We start from the raw sequence: 6,000 nt of genomic DNA on the forward strand, positions 1-6,000 counted from the left end.
TAATTCTTCATAACATCCAGCCTGCCTGTATATTTTCTCTTACCATAGAGGACAACAGACAGGCATCTTTTGGAAATCTCCTCCCTACCTTTCCTCACCTGCCCAGAAGAATTTAGGAAGACAATACCCTAATATTTCTACTGACTGTAGTCTTCTTCAGCCCTGATTTCTGGAAGCTTTCAAACACCTCTGACACAGCACCACCCCTCATCCTTCTCCCAGCAAAGACTAACCTTTGATTTCTTCCTCTACCCCATTTCTATCCAACATCCTCCTTCATAGGAAATCACACAGGCCTCCAAAAGCCCTGCTGAGTGCCTCTTTCACCTTTTATTAATGCCAAGTGCCACCCCTTCTCACCACCCTAAACAGGTCCAGATGGGATGTACCAGGCTCTCAAAGGGCCCCTGCACCTCTCTTTTCAAAGAGGGAGCTGCCTTTGCAAGGTCTGTTGCTTTTTTTTGGAGGAGATATAGCTGAGACAGGTTTATCCAAAGACCACAAAAGTGTTAGGTGGTTGCTGAACACCAGAATAAGGGAAAAAAAAAGCTATAGCTGGTGTCTGCACAAAGTATTGTATGTTTTACCAAGGCTGAAATACTAAAAATATGGAAAGTTTTATAGTACTCTGTGCTGCACCTACAAAGCTACAGGAAGACTGTGGGACAAGTCAGACTGGCTGATATAAGATTTATGTCTGACATAAGTTATGTCTGACAGCTGCTAGTCCTGAGGTGCTTGGCAGGGAGAAATCCAGCTCTGATACCACAGGCCAGAAATCAGAAGAATGCCTTTTTCTCTACCCACAAAGAAGAAACACATAAGCACTATGCTCTAAAGCAGAGATTGCATATAAAAAAAAGGCTGGCCACAGAATAACTTACAACTGATCTCAAGCTGAATATGGAAACAGGTTGCTTTGAAGATGTCTGTCAATGACCCTGGTTAAAACCCCAACAGTGGCTAAGATCCAAGAGAAAGAGAAACAGAGAGGGGATAGGGGAAGCCTAGATTGAACAGTCATTTGTCAAGAGAATTGAAGTAGAAAAATAATGCGGAGTTCCAAGCCAGTGTCCAGCAAAAAACTAAAAAAAGGCATCTAGGGCTACAAGAATAGCTGAAACAAGCCAGACTTGGTGAGAAAATGCTACAGCACAACCCCTGATGTGCCTGGCCACTGTGAACAGCAGCTCCCTCACCCCACTGAGCTTCTCCTCAGCCCCAGCAGAGACACCTTGATGGAGCAGGGAAGGACCGGGGGGACAGGCAGGCTTGGGTGGGATGGTGATGAGAAGGCAACTCTGCACATACATGCTTTGACACTCTCAGTTGTGGGGAAACCCAAAATGGGTGGGTTTGTTCTCTTCTTTGAGCACACCTCCCCAGATCCGCCCATTTTGGATATTTACTCTCTTTGAGATGAACCTAGGCTTGGCTGTGGACATTTCTGAGGACCAGCGTGCTGTGGCTTTCTCAGCCCACCAGTGGTACTTCTTATCTTTTAATTCCCAACTTTACAGCAACTTTTCCAGCCTTGCTCTTCTAAAAGCAAACACAGTTTGTGCTACCTGAAGCTGGCAACACTATTTGCTTAGACACTAGTGTCCAGAAAACAATGGGTCATGCTGGTAAGGGTATTTCTTTGAAAGCTGTTACAGACTACCATTGGGATGAGCCTTAAGGCATCACAAACAGCACACTTAGAAAAGCTCCCCTTGTCTGAAAGGCACAAAATGTGGGAACTGGATAGGTTCAGTCTGTGGACCAAAAGGGGATAGGAAGGATAAACTGGCTTCTCATAAAAGACAAAAAGATGGAGTCTTCTCTTTCTGCATGCTGAAGCACCAAATGCATTAGAGGAGGGTTATCCAGAAACCAGCACATGCTGGTTCTTTTTTTATGCTGAATGTGTCAGCAAGGTCTTGGCAGACTGTGGGGAAAAAACAGAGTATCTATAAGATTTCAAGGTTGTCACAGATCAGTAACCTCAGACGAGGCCTGTTATAGTCATTCTGCAATGACCCCATCTCTTCTTTCATCTTAGGATTCCACTAGTTTCATCCACTTGCTTGCTTTTCTTCCTTTTATTTTTCTGTTCATCCTGCAAAACAAAGTACCCCTGCCATGTTCCTTTGCTGGAGTTTCACCAAGACTGCACCCTCCCAGCGGGGCTTTGCCAGATATGTCACAAAGCCACACAATGCCTTGCCATGGAGAAAATGTCACCTATATAAATACATAATTTCATGGAGGAAACATCAGGTCAGCCGAGGACCTGACAGAAAGGCGAGTCACTTCAGGCAGGTTGGTTTAGAAGATGAGGGTAAAGCTCTGCAAAAGCAAGGTCTCCTGGGTGGGTATCACCCAAGCTGGCCAGGTCCCCAGTGGATACAAATTGCCCTAGTTCCATGCAAATCATCTGGAAAAGGATACCCTGGCTGGCAAGCTGCTAAGGTAACAAGTATACCCCAGGGCAGTGCCAACTAATGCTGGCTGTGGAGCTGCCCATTAGCTGTACTGGTAGTATCGGCTTATGTGAACATATTTGTGGCTCTGGTAAACCTGGAAAAAATGACATTTCCATGGGTTTGATGAGAAGTGAAACATTTGATGCTTTGGTCTCAAATTTTCTGCTGTCTTCCACAAGAAACAAAGAGCAAGGCTTTACGAATGGCCTTCTCTTTTTTCCCCCTTTTGGGGCAAATGTAGGAAAAAGTGTTATCTATGTAATTTCAGAACTTGTTCTTTAACGCAAAACACCAAAACCACCAGAAATAACTTTCTCCTGGAAAATGTTAGATTTAACTTTGCCCTAAGCCAAAATTGCATACTGATTGCTATTCATCATTCTACTCCCCTCCTATGTACTCTATACGTCTCCAAAAGCTTACCACGGCAATCAAAGTTCAAGGAGTAGCTGGATGAAGGCACTCTTTCCAAAACAGGTATTCCCCACATCTCTGCTCAGAAATGTCTTTCTCCAGAAGAGACTGGACAGCTGTTCTTTGTTGATACCCAGTCTCCCAGGACCTTCAGCAAACACATTTAGGAACCTGGTTACAGTCTAGGATAATATTTCCTTGCAGACTCGTCAGGATGTGACAGGTTTTTTCCAAGTTACCAGAGCATGCACACAACCTGAACTCCAAAGGACAACTCCACAGTTGTTTGTGCTGTTTGTTGATCCTGCAGCCCACCTCACCTATCCAGCTGCAGGAGAACCCACCCCAGGATGATGTGAAAGCCTTTCCAGATCTTGGGGATTTCCAGAAGGTTATCAGCTGCTTCTCCTCCTCCTGGCAGTAGGAAACTTCAAAAGATGGGTGTGGAGTATGGATTTCTCCACCAACTTCCACCAGCTGGGCTTTTTTTAGTCCATCTCTCCTTCTTCTTCAACATTTATAAAATGGGAGCAGGAATATATGCCTCCCTTAAGAAGATCAGGTTCATTAGGGCTCTCTTCCCATGTCTTAGGTTTTACTTACTCCTCTGTGAAAGGATTCCTACAGCTGTCACTACAGCTTGGGCATCAAGGCACAGCTGTATAGAGGTGTGCTGTAGCATCGCTGTGTACCCTGGGGAGGTCTGGAAGTGGTCCTTGCCCCAGGCCTGGCTGCAGTAAACTCTCTGGGTCTGTGTGCTTTGCATAGCAGGGCATCACAAAGGGCTGCCAATGTCCAGCAGGCTCAGAGCACCCTGCCTCAGCAGAGCCCTGCCACACCGTGCCTCTGTGCCCTGAGCCCCACCACACTCACGGGGCATTAGAGAAACCCTGCACTGCTCTGGGCTCCCTTGTCCTCTCAGTGTTCAGCACCAGCTGAGGACAGATCTATGCTTCGCTTTGCTTTGCTCTTCCTTTGTTTATTCCTAAGCCAACCAAAACACTCTTTGAGCTGCAGAGCAAGTCACCTATGACATGGGACCCTTATTTTTGAGCTAGGGGTGAACTGAAGACACGAGTCTACCACATCATCTGTGGAACATGCTGGTGGCAGATGGTATATAAACATTTGTTTTCTTATTACTCAAGAAGGGAAAACAGTTGGGAAAGCAAAAGTTTCTTCATTTTCTTTTTTTTTTTTCAAAAATTTAAGTTAATGAATGGAAAAAATCAACAAACTTCTGAAATTCTTTTTGATAAACAGGATTTTGTCTTAAAAAAAAAAAAACAGGGACTTGGCAGTGTTGAAGTCTGCTATTTTTCATTAGGACAAGATGATGGTATGGCAGGAATGCAGGACAGAGTGGTGCAGATGTGTGAAAGCATTTAGGAAAAGGCACCCAGGGATTAGAGAAGTGCCTGTTCCCAAAATGGGTTGATCTGAGGTAAAGGAAACCTTTGGGATAGGAAGATAGTAAACCCCTCCCCCACCCCTTTTATAGTGGATATAAACAGTTTTACGGTATTTCCACCAAAGAGAAGAAGGGGGTAAGGGAAAAAAAAAAAAAAAAAAAAAAAAAAAAAAAAAAAAAAAGAAAGAAAGAAAGATTTCTGCAACACACACATGTTCCCCATTAATTAGGACTGCTGTTAACAACACGTTGCGCCAGAGCTGCCAAGAACTGTCAGACGAAGGACAGGGAAGCCCAGAGCGGAGGCTGCGCTGCCCCCCGGGGTCCGCCCGCCCGGCCCGAGCCCGTCCCGGCTCCGCGCTGGGTCAGGGTACGGGGCACGGCCGGGGCACGGAGAAATGCCCAGCCGGGGCACGGAGAAATGCCCAGCTGCACACGCAGCCCCTGCCTCAATGTGAATTCCTCCCCCCCACACACGCTCCACTCCAGCTACAGACATTTTCCACAGTAATTCTGGCTATGTTCGCTTTTGGTTGAGACTTCGGGACTATTTTTGGCTTTTTTAAAACATACTTAGGGGAGGCGCCTTCTACTTTTATTCACATAAAGGATCCTTATTTTTATGTATTAAGGGACATGGAAAGAGGAGGGGAGGCAGGGTGAGGGGAGAGCTGATTTATGCTTTCATTCAGCTGTACGACAACAACAAAAATTTACATGCAAGCTGCCTTTCCTCCTCAGTAGGCTCCAGACACTCTGCTGCAGCAGAGACCACCCCTAACATCCCAGTTTTCTCAATCCATCACTGGGACAGAGAGCTGACCGCTGGATCGTAAGCATCTCTCACCTTCGCACCTCCTCGCAGGCACTCCAAGGGCTGGGAGCAGCTTTATCCTCCTCCTATCAGATCCTCTTTTCTCAGCTCCCTCCTGAACTACTCCCCTCTTTCCAGCTCCCTGAGTGCTGGTCTGGAGTCGCCAGTCGATGTGACCGAGGTTGCACACTGGACTGACTCATGTTAGGGTTAAAGCAGGGTCCTGAACTATCTTTTCCTCTTTGAACAAATGTAGGAAATAGTGTTGCAACAGTGCAGCAAAGTTCACTGCAGGATCTTGAAGGAGGGGGAAATGATTGCATTTTAAAGTAGAAATTATTTCCCCACACTTGCATACTCACCGTGTCCAAGCAGCCAGGCCATCGGCAGGCATCAAGATGTGTGTTCCAAGTGCCCAGTCCAGGATCCCTTGCGAGGACACGAAGCAGGAGAGACACCAGCTGTCCACCAGCAAGTCTCCTTGACTCCTTGGAGGTTGGTGATGATTTGCTTGTTTTGGATCTTCCTTTTTGTACTGTTTAGGAGCAGACAGGGATTAGCCTCTCCACCCTGTCCCACCTCAGTGAGTCATCCAAATGTACTCACTGTCCTTAGGCTCTCGATCAGGGCATCCTGGGAAGTTGCATTAGATATGTTGAGTGGCTAATTGAGGAGGTTTTTGCAGCTCTTCTGCTGCTGCCTCCACACCAGGCACCTGCCTCAGCCTCTCTCAGACCAAGGAACACCTCAGCTACAGGTCCCCACAGCAGGAGCAGCCAGAAAGGGGAGAGCTGAAGATTGCTGTCTTTTCCAACAGCTGCCTTTTCCAACAGCTGCCTTGCAAATGCCCATGAGCTGGAGGCATTTCTGTACAAACTCCAGCCCTCTGACTG

The 6,000-nt window shown here is 46.6% G+C and overlaps 1 long non-coding RNA gene across 1 annotated transcript in view; it reads right to left on the bottom strand.

Annotated features, from left to right (window-relative positions):
* The window catches only part of LOC134419861 (uncharacterized), a 51,160-nt gene extending 45,569 nt beyond the window's left edge, over positions 1-5,591 (bottom strand). The window contains exon 1 of the long non-coding RNA XR_010028177.1: positions 5,470-5,591. This is a non-coding gene — a long non-coding RNA (uncharacterized LOC134419861). The remainder of the gene's footprint in view (positions 1-5,469) is intronic.
* Between the last annotated feature and the right edge of the window lie 409 nt (positions 5,592-6,000).

This window comes from Melospiza melodia, chromosome 6, assembly GCF_035770615.1.
Source record: "Melospiza melodia melodia isolate bMelMel2 chromosome 6, bMelMel2.pri, whole genome shotgun sequence".
Classification (NCBI taxonomy): domain Eukaryota; kingdom Metazoa; phylum Chordata; class Aves; order Passeriformes; family Passerellidae; genus Melospiza; species Melospiza melodia.